Consider the following 16546-nt stretch of genomic DNA (forward strand, 5'->3'; position numbering starts at 1 on the left):
ACAACCTTGATAATGGACAAATAAAGTTGGTGAACATATAGTGTGTGGATGGCAATCTGGACAAGGCATACTATCTATTTGATTTAGTGTTGAAGGTAGAGGTGAAGGTAAACCAGATCAATGTTTTCTCATATAGTTGTTGTGAAGAGAGCTTACATGGTGTATGTGGGCCATCTTAAACATCACACACTAAGGAAAAAATTAAGTTTGGACAAATAAGCCAATTTTGACTATTTAACACTTCTAGCTTAGGAATGAAGCCTCAGTGTGTGATGTTTAAGCCATCTTGTGTACATGGAGGACTCACCATCTCTAGTCAACTACCAAATCAATTATTTATGCACATTCAAAACTTTTGCTTTGAACCCCCACCTCTTATGGAGTTATGCAAAGGCCAACACCAAGAAGACTACAAGAACTTCCAAGAAAAAAACAATTGGTTGATGTCGTATTTATAAATTTTGTAGCAAGATAAGAACCTTGAAATGTGGAAGATAAATTCATCAAATCATAAATATAAGAAATATATTGAGGCATAAAGAACATTTCTTTGAGGATAGAATTGATGCTGTGGAGATGCATGTGAAATTAAACAAAGGAATCCAAGCCTTTAGAGTAAAATTCAATTTATCTAGCACCCTCTTGTCGACTTGGGAAATAAGAATTTAGAAAGGTCATGTAGCTCATGAGATTGGTGCATGCTTGGAAAGACATTTTTTAGAAAAAATCATCAAACATGTGGTCACTTATTGAAGTCACATTTGATAACATTGGCATGGTGCCTTTCTATTGGTGATTGAGTACAAACTTGTGAGGCTTTTTCTACATAGCCAACATGGCTCTATTTGTGTTATAGTAATTATATATTTTATAATTAACTCTATTTCACTTAAGCTAAACTTTAGGCATTTAATAATTAATTTTTGTATTAATTATTATAATGCAGCCTAGGTTTTACCTTTTAGGGTTTTGATCTCCTTTATAAGGATTGATCTCTTTGTAATATTGCATTCATTTTTTATTATAATAATTTATCTTTTTGCTCATTAAGAATGTCCCATGTATGGATTTGACAATTCTAGCTTGCATAGCTTGTGCTTCTCTCTTTCTGCGATAGTTGTTTGCATGCAGACAATTTTTGGGAGCTATGGGGTTGATCTTTCACCAACTTCAACATGATATTAGAGCTCTACATCTTCATGCCTTTTTTCTCTTTGTGAGAGATTTGGCATCAATTTTAGGATCTATGGCTTTCAGTGGATTTTGTATTGGATCTAGGGGGAACCTTTTTTTAAGAGCACTTTGAGCTCAAATAGACATCATCTTGAGCTCAGAGTGATTGAAAACCCCTATTTCCATACAAAATCTATCTAGTTTAGATGCTACTAAAATTCAAGGCAATTTTTTTTTGCACCTAGGTCATATTGACTTGGGCGTGCTTCCCAAAATGACAAATTTTTTCTTAATAAAATAATATTATTACAAGCATTTATTTTTTGAGTGTTAGTTTTTGGATTTTTTTTCCAAAAAAAGGAAAAAAAGGAGCATTCAATTTGAAATACGGTGGGTCACTTTATTGGATGCTAACCCAGGCCTATCAGTACTAACCTATTTGGGCTACACACATACTTTTTCTAGCACATGCATGAGCTTTGCAGGTCATGACCTTTTGAGGATTGCACCAAAATTTATGAATTTTTTGGCAAGACTTGTCCCTTATCTCTTTATGACCTTGGTATCTCTGTCTATTTTTGACTCATGTGGAATAGTCCTTGACCAACACAAAGGTGGTAATTTGGTAGGACTTTGGTATTTTGGGTAGTGCATGGTTTGTCCATGTGGTCTTCTTTATTTTGGGCCTTTGGAAACACATTAGGCCATGCATGGAACTCAATGGACCCTCTTCTCTAAACTTTGTCCTTGTTTGGAGACTTGCACATGTTTTCTTTGGGTGGAGCAAAGGCCTTTTGAATTTTGGTAGAGTGCATAACCTCCATCTCGCGCCACATGGCATTCTCCCTTCATGCGGTCCTTGGACTTGCTTCTCTCCATGCCCAAGGTTGAATTTCATACACTTTTCTTGGCATCCTTCATCCTTTTTGTGTGGTAGATTTTATGGAGCCACTTTGCATAGAGCTGTATGCCTTTTATTTGATAAGTGACACCTTTTGTTTTGGTGAAAGCCCTTTATTATATCAAGGAGAGTTGAGAGTCCTGCCTACCTCATACTCTGTCTTGCCTCATTTTGGATTCTCCATCCTCATTGCATGGGCCCCTGAGTCAGGTTTTGTATTTGGCAATTTCATGGAAGTTAGCAATTTTTTCACGGTGGTTTTCCATAGTGCTCGATGGTTTCTTTTTTCATTGAGGGTAGTTTGGAGTTTGTGACCGATTTTCTAAATGAAGGTTTTTCGATTATTCCCATGGTTTTCTTGCACATGCAATTTTATGGCATATTGGGCAATTTTATGTCCAAACCGTTGCTTTGGCATTTCAGTTGGGGGTATTGCCATTTTATTGGCTCTATAGTGATATTAGACCCACACCTCTTTCAATGGGAAATTTCCAATTTTTTTCCCCACCATGCAAGTCATCAGCAGTTATCAAGCCTTTCCCATGATTTTGGGTAGTTTTAAATATTGACATGTTTTTTTTAAAACACATGCATATTTCAATAGGATATTTATGGCCATCTACTATTTTTTTTGAGCACCAGCTTCTTGTTTCGGGTGACATGGGTTGTTTAACCAACATATTTATTTTTTTAGCATGTCGGGTCTTTTTTTTGGCTTTTTTTTGTCTTGACGTCCATTTGACCATCAAATTTATGCTCATCACTTGTTGACATCAACACTGCATCAACACTTTTGTCACCCATTATAGCTCTATTTGGACCTACCTTTAGTTTTTTTCTCATATCTTGGGCACACAGACTCCATTTTTCTGCAAATGAGATATCACCGAAAAGTTGGTTCTGAGCTCGTCACAGTGGTACAGTAATACCCAAAATTGGCACATTGCTATGTTAACCGATTTTGGTCTATGTAGTCATTCCTAAGTCCTCTTTTACTAGGCAATTCTGATTCTGATAATCTCTACTTGACCTAAGTGTCAAATGCAGAAAATCCTAATTTGCATTAATCACACTATTTATTTAATTCCTAAGTATTGACTCAAATTAGCTACATTAAACCTATTGATTAAGTTTAATTTAATTATAAGTGTTCATACTTTAATTACATTAAAATTACTTCTTTAGCTAATGTACAAAGGAATTAACTGTATTTAATTTAATAATGTTCTCATTTTAATTATTGAATTTAATTCAATTAATTAAAGATTATGCATTTGTGAGGTCATATCCTATTTTATTAAATTAAATATTCTGTACAAATTCTCTCTTCAATTCAGAAATGGAAACTCTGAGTGGACTGAAATAAAAAAAGGAATTAAATCAGGTAACTCCTTATTCCACTCAAAAGCAGTCAGTTAACTTCCTTTTCATAAGAAAACTTTCTATTTTGATTGAATCTTCTTCAATCCTGACCATTCATTCCAATTGATCTCGACCGTCGATCAATCTTGGGATTCTATTTAAGAGGCCTTCAATTCCTCATTATAGAGGTTGAATTGAATTTGCATGGAATCCATGTTGGAATAGTTACTCATTTTCATACATCAATAGCTTAATTTCTTACATTGCAATCTCATATTAGCTTAAAATGCATTCATTTAGTGTAATATCTTTCTTTTGTTCTTAGATTAAAATGCATTTCATTTAGATTAATTGCATTCTCATATAGCTTAAGAAAAAATCCTTTGTACTAGAGGTCTAGTTGCCTGCTTCTCATTCTGAGAGAAAAAGGCAAAATCCTTCTAGTTAGAAGGCAATAGGTCGAACTGTTGGATTACTCAGATGAATACTCTCATATTCATTCTAGGATGATCTCTTAGGTAATGACTGTGTTGAAGTGTGTGTGAGGTTCAGAGGCCCACATTTCACATATATAGGTATAGGTAATGTCTCAATTTTGACTTCTTTAATATGGCTTTCTTTGCTATCAAAGTCAGGAGTTCTATTTTTTACTCTAGGAGACATATCTTGAGCATCTAATCTCTGATTTGGGAATTTTTTATATTTTTAGAAAGGTCTTTCAGGGCTCTTTCCTATGATGTTGGTTATTTTTCAGATTCTCCTCTAAGAACATTCTATTCATTTTTTTGTATTTTTGCATTCTAGTGGATATCTTGATTATTTCAGGTCTTGGGATCAATTATTTTGCTTCAGATGATTTTTCATGGGTTTTACTCTCTATTGTATCAGCTTTATGTCTCTTCTAGTCTATTTAGACATCATTTATATGCATTCTTGTAAATGCACCGAGATAAAGTACCATATTGCTTTTGTATTTTTGTTTTATTTGTTTTTGCCTTGTTTTGCCTTCTGATTTGAGTAGTGTCATCTAATGACACTTATGCCAATTATTTTATTCTTGGAATTCATTATATTTTGTATTTTATTGTACATGCACTACTTTGATTAAAATTCCATGGGGGGTTTGATGTTTTTCCTTTGTCAAGTGAATTTCCCTTCCGTGACATTAGCCTCATGTAGTGTCTGATATTGATCACCTCAATACACACATATGTATTCTTTTGTGCATCTTGATCATGGTTCTTTGACATGTAATTCTTTTGATTTACTTTTCCAGTTTCTTGTCATCCACTCTTGTCTGCATTAGGGGGATTCTTCTGTTGGTTCTTATGCTTCCTTGGTTCGATGGAGTGGGCTATGTATTTATTTTTATTCCTATGTACTAAGTGGCTATAGTGGCTGGGTACCTATGCATTAAGGTGAGATGACATCTACCACACAAACACTTTTCTTTTTGTTCCTACTTTGGTTGCAGTCTTCCAATTTTTATTAATCAACTCTTTAGGGTTTGGTGTTTTATGTCATCTATATCTTCAAGTTTAATTGTTTTCCTTTATGTCATTTCTACTTCAAGTAGTGTCTTTTGAGAACACTCATGCAAATTGTAATCTTCTCTACCTAGTTAGGTTCTATTTTAGTAGAGGTTCTTTAGACCAATAGTTACTTTTGATAGAGCTTTGCAACTTTTACATGTTTTAGTGGTGTTCCTCATGATCGTCTTTTGTTCCTATCTTTACAAAAATTCCCTAGTATTGAGAGTCCTTCAGTTGTTATTTCAACATTTTTTTCATCTCTTTTGAGATAGGGTTTTTTTCCATGTGGTTTTCTCTATTTCTCCTCTTTACAAAGATTTGGTTGTGCTTGGGTATCCCATTAGGCCTTGCTTGTTGGGACTCAAATCTACTTTTGGTAGTAGCTTCTAGGGTTTTAGCTACTCCTTAAGTTTATTTTAAGGGGGTTATTAGAGTAATTAGATACTTTCTAACTAACTCTACTTCACTTAACCTAAACTTTAGGCATCCAATATATATATTTTAATTAATTATTATAATGCAACCTAGGTTTTACCTTTTAGGGTTTTGATCTCCTTTACAAGGATTGATCTCATTGAAATAATTCATTCACTTTTGATTGGAAAAATTTATCTTTTTTCTCATCAATAAAGTCTCATCTTTGGATATGGGAATTCCAGTCTCCATAGCTTTTGCTTCTCCCTTTTTGTGATAAGCGTTTGCATGTAGGTGATTCTTGGGAGCTGCGGGGTTGATCTTTCATCAACCTTAATAGTTTGGTTAGTCATGAGACATATGAATATGAATTATTTAAATATTTGGTTCTCTATATATAACAAATAATTCCATTATGATCAATTTCTTCAAAGACTGTATAAACATGGAAGCATTGACGATAAGAAGATGTTTAGACATAGTACTCCCACAGCTCCAAGTATTCTAAATTGGTATAGAGTACATCATTGGCTTTTACAGATTTATAAATGTATTTAAAAATATTTTCAAAAGTTATTAAAGAGGAAACTGGGTTGAGAATCATGAAGTACAAAGATCAAAGGCCATGCTATGCACTAATCCTTAAAAGTACTCTAGAAAACATCAGTGATACCATTTTAGGAAATGCCAGCTTGCAATATTTTTGGCCATGACTGTTGTATACCATGAAATGTATTGTTAAAGAATACAAAGTAAGCTAAGCATTCAACAAAACAAACAAAGAAACATATGTAATAAGACAAAGAAATCTTGCGAAGGGAATGAAAATTAAAGAAGAACATTCCAAAGCTTTCTTGATGTTTGGATATGTCCAAGATAGATGATGTATGCTCAATAGTGCTTCTCAGCTTCAAGTGTTCAGATTGTGATCAACTATGGAGGTGAGTGAAGGATTCAACAACAGAAGCATGGATGGATTTTTCCATTATAATAGTATTTTAGTAGTTTGTAAGCTCTCAAAATAACATTATAAGTTTGCATATGAAGGTGGATGGATTATGAGAGGGAAAGGGTCCAATTTATAGGACAAGGGATTGTGAGATGGATTGCTAGGATGTGATATGAGAGGTTTGATGAGGAAGAGCTAGGATTTGCTGAAAAAAAAGCAAATGGATTGTGCTTGTTTGGAGCCAATCACGGAGTGACACTTGTCACAAGAAGGGTGAGTGTGAGAGGATGGAAGACTTTGAGGGAATGTGACCATTTTGGAGAATCTGAGGGGACAAGATGTAGTTATGAGGGATGTGGACTTCTAAGAGGATTTTGATGCATTTAAGGATGTGAGGGATGTGACATGAGGGGAGACTTTGATTTGGGTTAGGAAGTGGATAAAGTTGTTCAAATGATTACGAAGGGTTTAGGCTTATGTTTAAGGGATGGATTAGAAGGAAAGTGACATGTTAGAGTAAGGCAAGTGAGGTGATTTAATTAAATGGGATCAATTAGGAAAATGGAGAATTAGTATGGGTGAATGGGGTGGATTAGAATTAAACTCTTGGGTTAGGATTTGGCTAAGAGCTAGGTTCACGATTTTTGGGATTTTATTTGATTTAAATTTTTTATTAAATAAAAAGGGAAAAGATGAGATTAAATTAGATAGGTTAATGCATTTATCCAACTTAATAGAGAAATGATTATTAAATTGATAATTTGTACTATGAGTTGTCATTTGATTTTATCAATTTATAATATAGTTAATTAAATGAATCAATTAACTAGGGGATGATGATTAATTATTTAAATATTAAATACTTAATCGATAATGTCTTAGAGGATGAATAAATAAGATTACGTTAATGATGTAATCAGATTTAGGTGTCTACATTTTGCCCCTCTTTGACATAGTGTTGAGACAATATTATTTCAAAGAAGTTTGAATGTAAATGACATGAGGAATTTTTTAAAAGAAACCTAGTCTTGAGAAGATAAGGGAGGGACTAAAATGTGTGATGGGCCCTCAAGAAGGTGGTAGGGAGAGAAGATGAGGCTCAATGAATTCTTTAAAATGTACAACAAGTTTGGGCAACCAGGAAGATGCAAACAGGCTAAACGAGGGTTAAAATTGTGATCAAACTGCAAAAATAACAGGGCCAAAGTGAAAAGGGGTCACAAGGGGGGAGTATGGGGAAGGGGGCACCACAAAGGGCCTATAAAGGGCTTTAGGAGGGCTAGGAAAGACTAGCCATGCTTGTATTATTGCCAAGATATTGCAATTTTTGAGCTTTGCGTGAGAGGATGCAATGACTGTACAAGGACGACCATAGCATTCGACAAACATGGTTAGACACACAAGGGCACAATGGACACTAGATTGATTGGTAGGCTCAAAATCCTAACTTTTTGATTTTTCATTTTTGCTTTATAGTGTTCCTTAGTTTGCAAAAATGAGTTCTCGTGGCCATGGGTCTGGTGGGAAAACATCGATGGGATCCCTAGAAACACGATCTTGGAAAGGGATGAGATTAAATGGGTGGTATAAGTAAGCTTTGGTAGGAAAGTGAACTTGAGATAAAGATTTCAGGGGATAATGGATCTATTGGGAAGAAAGCAATCTTGATAGCAGGAATGTAGTCCCACTAGGTAAGGGTTGTTAGGATAATGGAGTCAACATAAGAACGCATGGGAGGGCTGACTGGTGAGGAATAAGAGTTAGGTGCATTCTTGTTGTGGTCTACAACTGTGGGAACATCAAGTTAGGGATGGGTTATGGGAACACAATCCATCTTGCTAGAATGCATAAAAAGGGATAAAGGGTAGCTGGGCGGGGAAGGGGATGGGGGTAAATGGAAATTTGGGTTTTTTAGATATGCAACTAACATAGGATTTTTTGGATGTGGGTGTAGTGGTCACTAGATTATTTATTGTCATGGGAGCGATGCACTACAATACTACGAGTACGAGAGCAGTTTGATCTAGTGGAGTGGGTAAGGATTGAGGTGTCAGGGCTTGGGTACCTAGTGAGACTACCACACACAAAGACCTATATGGTGATGGTCACAATGTTGTGCAAGTGATGGCATAGCGAGACAACTATGTTCCATTTTATGATAGAGGAGATGATTGTGATTTTAGAGGATTTGTACATGATATTTTGGTTATCTGTACAGGGTACACCTATATTAGTAACATGGGGTATATTTGGAGACAAGGTAGTAAGGTGAGTGTTTGGTCTTAGAGTCCAATACAAGATTCAAAAGAGTTAGTGCTCATCACTTGATGAACATTTGAACTAGGTGAGGCAGGAGAGGTCAATCTATTTCTATGTGTGTGGACTAGTGTCGAGGTATATTTCCCTAGACACAGGTGGGACTGATCCCGATGATCATCTGGATCATGGACAAAGGGGTCCCAACATCATGGAGATATCTAATGTTGGCTAAGCTATAATGGACCTTCATTAGATCATTTACTAGGGCGTAGGGTGCCACCAAGGGAGGAGCATAGGCTTTTCAACCCTATTTCAGGTTTGGGCATGGGAGCACATTACAATGTTCCAATTGGTTGGGCGACAAGACAAGAAAGAAGATGAGCCTATGGTATTCAGCTAGGCAGATCCATTAATCTATCATCATACATAGGTTGTGGATTATTGGAGGGTATAGATGGATGAGATTGTTGTAGTGACATGGAGACCATACATGGGTCTTAGGCCATGGCTTGGGTAGGCAGAGTAGTTGAGGTATACCATCACAACATGCTTCATTTTTGGGAGGTGGGATTACATCACCGAGTAGTATAGAATTAAAAGGGTGCTTTGGTAGTTTGGATGGCCTCAAGATGTGTCAGGGGAGCTAGTTTGGTACTAGCAAGTGATGTGTGAGTTAGTCACATTGTTTGGACTAGTACTACAATGGGAGGGAATGTTCTAGGATTGGTGTGATTTATCACTAGTGGATTGGGATTAGTTTGGTAGGTTGATGGATGTATGATCAACCCAGGGTTATAGAGACTATTTTAAGAGGTTGCAACTAGTAGGTCAATCACAAGTGACATTGGCTGTGGTGGTAACAGGGGAAATTTATTGAGTGGCAAGGAGGGGGAGATATGAGGCAAGGGGTTTGAGATAGTGGTTTGAGGCAATGGTGCAAGGGGAGGAAACACAATGCAAGAGATAATGGGAGGGAGAGGAGGAGATGAGACATGAAGAGGAGAGGCCATAACAGTGGGAGTAGGAGAGAGGAGAGAGAGCATAAGTTCTCATAGGGGGAGTAGGGATAGGAGGAGGATCATCATCAAGGGGAGAGGATGATAGATTGGTAGAGAGGTATGCCTCCCTGTAGTAGGCACATGATGAGGTGAGCTAGCTACTGTGAGACACCTAGCAGGATATGGATTAGTTGAGGGAGGAGAGAGATAATTTGTAGAGGGAGAGGGAGTAGACACAGGGACAGATGGACATGATACAGGTAGAATTGGATGGGCTTCAACTCAATTTTGGGAGATAGGAGGGAATATTGGAGGCTCTAGAGGTAGAGAAGGGGAGGTTATAGAGGGGAGTGGAGGGACTGTAGGGAGAGCACAATGACCTTTTAGTGGAGGTTGCCATTCTCAAAGAATAGCTAGTGGTGGGAGGAGGGATAAAGGAGCTAAGATGGTTGAGGGGAGAGGTGGAGGATCTGTGAGAGAGGGATGGATTCTACAAATGGAGATATCACACAATTTTCTGTATAGATCATATTGAGCATTATAGGTGCCCAAAATGATCAGGGACAACTGATACCCATACAAGGATGCATGGTGGTGGGGAGAGTGGATGCACTATAGGGGATCATAAAGGACAAGGGGGTTATAGAGGATAGGGTGGAGCCATAGATTAGGGAAGAGCGAGAGGCAGGAGAGAGAGACGGAAGGGAGGAGAGATGAGGGGGAGATCTTATGGATTAGAAGAAGATGACAAGAAGAGATGAGACCACCCTAGGCACTAGGGACAATGTAGAGGCCAGAGGATGATCCGTATATATCTCATGGAGAGGATCTGATGGAGGAGGGTATAGATGACCAGTGATATGCTATATTTTGATTATGTGGCACAAGTTTGTACAAACATTTATTTTGTGGAAATAGACCTGTGTATACTATATGTACATAGTATTTTTATAGGAGGTGGACTTTGATGGATATTATTCTTTCATTAGTGGGCGATGTATTCTTTAATTTATGTTGAGATATAAGATATATGATGAGCATTATTTGGGGTGTGAGATATGTGTTATGAGTATTGTGCACTTGTGATTTTCTTTGCATGTTTTCATGAGATGCATATGATATATTTATTATGTGTATTGATGCATGTCATGTAAGTGTGGTGCAACACATATGAGATATATGATGTTATTGATAGGTATTTTTGCCAGATGTAATGCAGTATTAGACTTATGTATATGTAATCTAAATGCTATGTTTGTGAAATATATTTTTAATATGAGTTATCTCTTATTACTATGTGATGTGTAGATGTATGGACATGAAGAGTTGTTTATGATTATGAAATGAAAATATAATGGTTAATACAAATGATTTATAAATGTACTTTAAATGTAATGAAATGAAGATGCAAAACAACCATCTAATAATGAACCAAAAATGATAATGTAATAAAATGAAATGAAGATGCACAATAACTATCTAATAATGAATCTAAAATGATAGTGAAATGATGATATGAAAAACACCGATCTAATAATGAACCTAAAAGGATAGGAAAATGATGATGCAAAAACACTGATCTAATAATGAACCTAAAATGATAGGGAAATGATGATGCAAAAAAATGATCTAATAATGAACCTAAAATGATAGGGAAATGATGATGCAAAAATACTGATCTAATAATGAACCTAAAATGATGATGCAACTATGGTGTAGATGGGAAAATGTAGCATATCACTAATCAAAAATTACCTCTAGAAAGGGTAGGTAAATCATTTACAAAATCTTAAACACATTTTGAGGGAACCAAAGTGGGTTGTGGGTGAGGGGATAATGTAGGGGGGATTCTATGTGTTAAATTTGACTCTTTTAGGTTGGTGGAATGTGAGGAGAGGGGAATGAAAAAAAAAAACCTTTGGATTGTTGGGGATATGATTTATAGAATTGGAGGGATTGAGTTGTAAGATAAGATAGGATATGTAGGATTGGTAGGACTAATTTGTAAGAGAAGATGCATAGATCAATGTAGTAAAAAATAGGAGAGATTTTTATTTTCATGAGGTATAGGCAAAGGGTGGGGGGGGGGGGGGGGGGGAATGCATTTTTTCTTGAAGCTTGAGTGTAGGGTTCTTCATAGAGAAGTACCACCATGTAGTTTTGAGCACTTAATTTGATATAGGAATACTCGGGACATGCCAATCTTACCTAGAACATTGAGGCCTTGTCACCATTATTAAATAGGACTAACTTGAAACAAACATGCAAGGATTTCTATCATGGTTGAATCCCTGAGGAATTAGAGTGGAAACAATACTGGGTAACTTGCAAGCAAATGATATTTCCCATGTCCATCATGTGATCACAGGGGATCATATGTTTCAAACATGTAAGGGTCATATTCGATTGACTCACAAGCATAAAAAGAAAGAGACAAAAGACCTAATCAAGAGATTTCTACTTGAATTTCCCCATTTGTAGCACACCATGATATAGAAGATCATGGTGACTTTAAGGAGAGAACACCAAAATTGCTCAGAAAATATATTGTTAAGAACTAAATGTGAAATCTTGAAAAATAACAAGAAATCAAAAGAAAGTATAAATCCATAAAAAAGTAACATTTTTCCAAAGAGATCAGTAGGACTGGATATTGATGGACCAAGATCAGACATGAGAAAGGATACAGTCTACAAGGACCTATTGGTAGCATCTGGAACTATGATGAGACTGGAAAACATAACCTTTTTAGGATAGCTCTTTAATGACAAGGATTCTCGCTAGAGGGTTCTAAAAAGGACATATTTAAGAGAGTTGTGGTCTATGACCAGACACAAACTAACTTGAAAGGGAAACTGGGATATGTACAAGGAGACTAAGAAAAGGATGGATACAAGAGGATATACAACTAACTGACCAAGATATTTACAAGGATCATAGTAAAAAAATTTAGAATGATAGGACTGATAGGTTGGTGGTATTATTACAATGGAAAAAGCTCAAGATGAGGATATAGTGGGAGGCATATGGTACACTAACTATAATACAAGGGGTACGATGCACAGATATGCTACATAGATATTATACAGGGATATGATACATAGATATGATACATGGATAGGATACAAAATATGATATAGAAGAGCATGATACAATATTCATTAGGAAACAAGGATATAATACAAGGGATATGTGACCATGGGAGATGGTAATGGTATAATATGTGTTGCTGATTTATATTTCGAAGCTTAGAAATTGGGATAGTAAATCCCACTAGGTATGCCAAAATGTATACTATGAAATGTATTGTTAAATGTTGATGTTTTGTAGCTTTACTCAGATAAATCGTGTGTGCACACACACACCCACACACATATCCCATTAAGGGACATGCCTATTCTCCCACTCTCTTATAAATATAAGGAGAGGCTACAATTGGAAAACACATAACACAATATGGTAGTGCCATTACATTTCAGAGCTAGGCTGCAAATGTAAGAAAATTAGAGATGCATGTCAACTATACAAAATTTCTAACATTCAAAATAAAATGGTAGATAGAGTACATGAGAAAGAAGAGACAAATGAGTTTCCTTTGCTTTTCATAAAGAAACAACAAAGTTGAGCTCACTTGGAATTTAATCAAGTACTAATATAAACAAAAGCATTGCTAAATATATAATGACAGTTTCCAAAACATAAATGCGACATTCGAACACATGCTTGAAGCATTGAGAAGGATCATAAAAGATTGTGTTGTGGTATTCTATGTGCACATCACAATATTTGAAGGAGAGAAAATGATATTGAGTTTCCTTATTATAAACTTATACCATTTGATCACTCATCGTAAAAAGCCAAGGCACATTTGATAAACTTAATAACAAGCATCTTAAGCATCAGAGATAACTACGGTGCCCATTTCTAGTCAGTGATAGTATACTCACTCCTCTAATAAAATGGAAGACTTATAATTGATAGAAATTATAAGTACACAAAACAAGAAATACAAATAAACCAAGTCATTAAAACTTAGATGAGAAAATTTCTTGAGTTGGATGGGAGACACATGGTGAGAGCACTAAGGACTTATTGTAGGTATGGATTATGCTAGTTGGGATTCAATAATAATATAAGTGAAGCCAATTGGTTGGAAGTGGCCAAGTTATTACAACAATACTAATAGGTGAAAGGTTCAACATGGGAAACAACACATAGTTAATGAGATACGACCCAAAAGTGATGACATGGTAATGCCACTACTATCAAAATATTACCAAAACACGGGTTGACTATATCTAAAATAAATGACCAAAACATTGGAACATGATTAGTATGCAACTTGATATACTCTCGAAGAGGCATCACTTTAGGAAAAAAGAATTTTCTATGAGGTTTAAGGTAATATATGCACTAAACATACTGATCACATTTCGGTAAGTATAAAAGGTATATTTTGTTTTATTCTTCCATACTTATTTTATATAAGATTCTTTTATGAGATTATATATATATATATATATAATCAAACTGACTATTACATTTGAATCATTGTTATTGAATATACATACATAAATAAATAAATAAATATATAAATATATATATATATATATATATATAAATGAATATATATCATATGTTTGAATGATCTATATAAATTATATATATATATATATATATATATCAATTATACAATTGATAATTATAATGTGAATCATGATAATATTAATGAGAAATATATTTATGTTGTTGTTAGTATCAGACATTAGTTAAACTACTCACATTGTTTTGTATTATAAGTATTATTTGCCTTGATCTTTTCCTCTACGAATGTTCTTGTAGGAAAAAGAGAGAAAGAGATTGAGATTTTGAGGGAGATTTACATTTCAAGTAACCTTGAAAGAAAGGGAGTAGATAGAGGATATGATTCAGTCAACCTTCGATGATCTCAATCATATTGATTTAAAAGGAGTAAAATATGTTGAGATGGATTCTCCAGTGATCAATAAATTGTAGTAGTCAAGAGGACTATGGTCTATTAATATGCCTCGTGACTAAGTGATTTTAATGGGTCTACCCCTTGTGTACATCGTGAGGAAGTGACGACTTCCAAATCATGTCACTTATATTTGCAAAATTTATTGTAAGGTGATGATCTTACAATAACTTGTATTATGAGGTCAAACAAATTGAGTATATGATGAATTTCTTGCATCTCAACATTCTATAAGGCCATTACTCAAAGAGTATTTGGTGAATATCATTGATATTCTAGGAGGTCAATACTCTTGATATCATATGTGATATCAAACCTTATTTTGAGTATTTGGTGAATATCATATTCTAGGAGGCCCATATTCATGATATTAGATGTGGTATCAACCATTTTGAGTAATTGGTGAATATCAAATGTCGATATTCTAGGAGATCAATATCACAATATCAGATGTGATATCAAAATTTTTTGAGTACTTGTTGGATATCAAATGTTAGTATTTTGTGAGACCAAGACTCGTGACATTAAATGTGATATCAAACCTTATTTAAATATTTGGTGAATATCATGAGTTGATATTCTGGAAGACCAATACTCTAGAATCTAGATATCAAAATGTTGAATATCTTTTGATAAAATATATTCTTATATTACATTGAGGTAATATATGGTCATGTGTTTATCATGCCTAGCTAAGAGGGAGTGTTGATGTTTTGTAGCTTTACTCAGATAAATCACACACACACACACACACACACACATAATGAAATATTAAATCTAGTTATAAGAGTTTAATTAGGATAATGAACAAACATGTCCCATGAAAGGACATGCCTATTCTCCCACTTTCTTATAAATATAAGGAGATGCTACAATTGGAAAAAACATACCACAATATGGTAGTGCCATTACATTTGTAGAATCAATCTTCAAAATTCAACATTAAAAGAACACAAGGTAAACTAAGAATTCACCAAAACAAAACAAAATAAAGAAACATATGTGATAAAAAAAAAGCTTGCCAAGGGAATAAAAACTAAAGAAGAACACTCCAAAGCCTTCTTCATGTTTGGATATGTCCAAGATAGGGGATGCATGCTCAATCATGCTTCATGCTTCAAGTGTTTGGATTGTGATCAACTATGGATGTGAGTGAAGGATTCAACAATAGAAGCATGTATGGATTTTTCCATTATAATGATATTTTGGTAGTTTTTAAGCTCTCAAAATAACATTATGAGTTTGCATATGAAGGTGGATGGATTATGAGAGGGAAATGGTCCAATTTATAGGCCAAGGGGTAGTGAAATGGATGGCTAGGATGTGAGATGAGAGGTTTGATCAGTAAGGGCTAGGATGTCCTGAAAGGAAAGAACATAGATTGTTATTGTTTAGAGCCACTTAGGGAGTGACACTTGTCACAAGGAGGGTGAGTGTGAGAGGATCGAATAATTTGAGGGAATGTGACCATTTTGGGGAATGTAAGGGGACAAGGTAGAGTTATGAGGGATGTGGGTTTGTAAGATTCTTTTAATGCACTTGGGTCAGGATGTGAGAGATGTGACATGAGTAGAGACTTTGGTTTGGGTTAGGAAGTCTTAATTTGTGCTTAAAGTTGTGCAAATGATTAGGAAGGGTTTAGGCTTAGGCTTAGGTGATGGATTATGATACAAGTGACATGTTAGAGGAAGGAAAGTGGGATGATTTAATTAAGTGGGATTAATTAGGCAAATGGAGAATTAGTATGGGTGAAGGGAGTGGATTAGGATTAAGCTCTTGGGTTAGGATTTGGCTAAGGGATATGTTCATGGTCTTTGGGGTTTTATTTGATTTAGGTGTTTTATTAAATAAAAAGGGGAAATATGAGATTAAACTAGATAGGTTGATGCATTTATCCAACTTGATAGAGGAATGAGGATTAAATTGATAATTTAGACTATGGGTTGTCATTTGATTTTATCA

This window comes from Cupressus sempervirens, chromosome 11 (genome assembly GCF_028749045.1).
Source record: "Cupressus sempervirens isolate cs-2001-9-10 chromosome 11, ASM2874904v1, whole genome shotgun sequence".
NCBI classification, from domain to species: domain Eukaryota; kingdom Viridiplantae; phylum Streptophyta; class Pinopsida; order Cupressales; family Cupressaceae; genus Cupressus; species Cupressus sempervirens.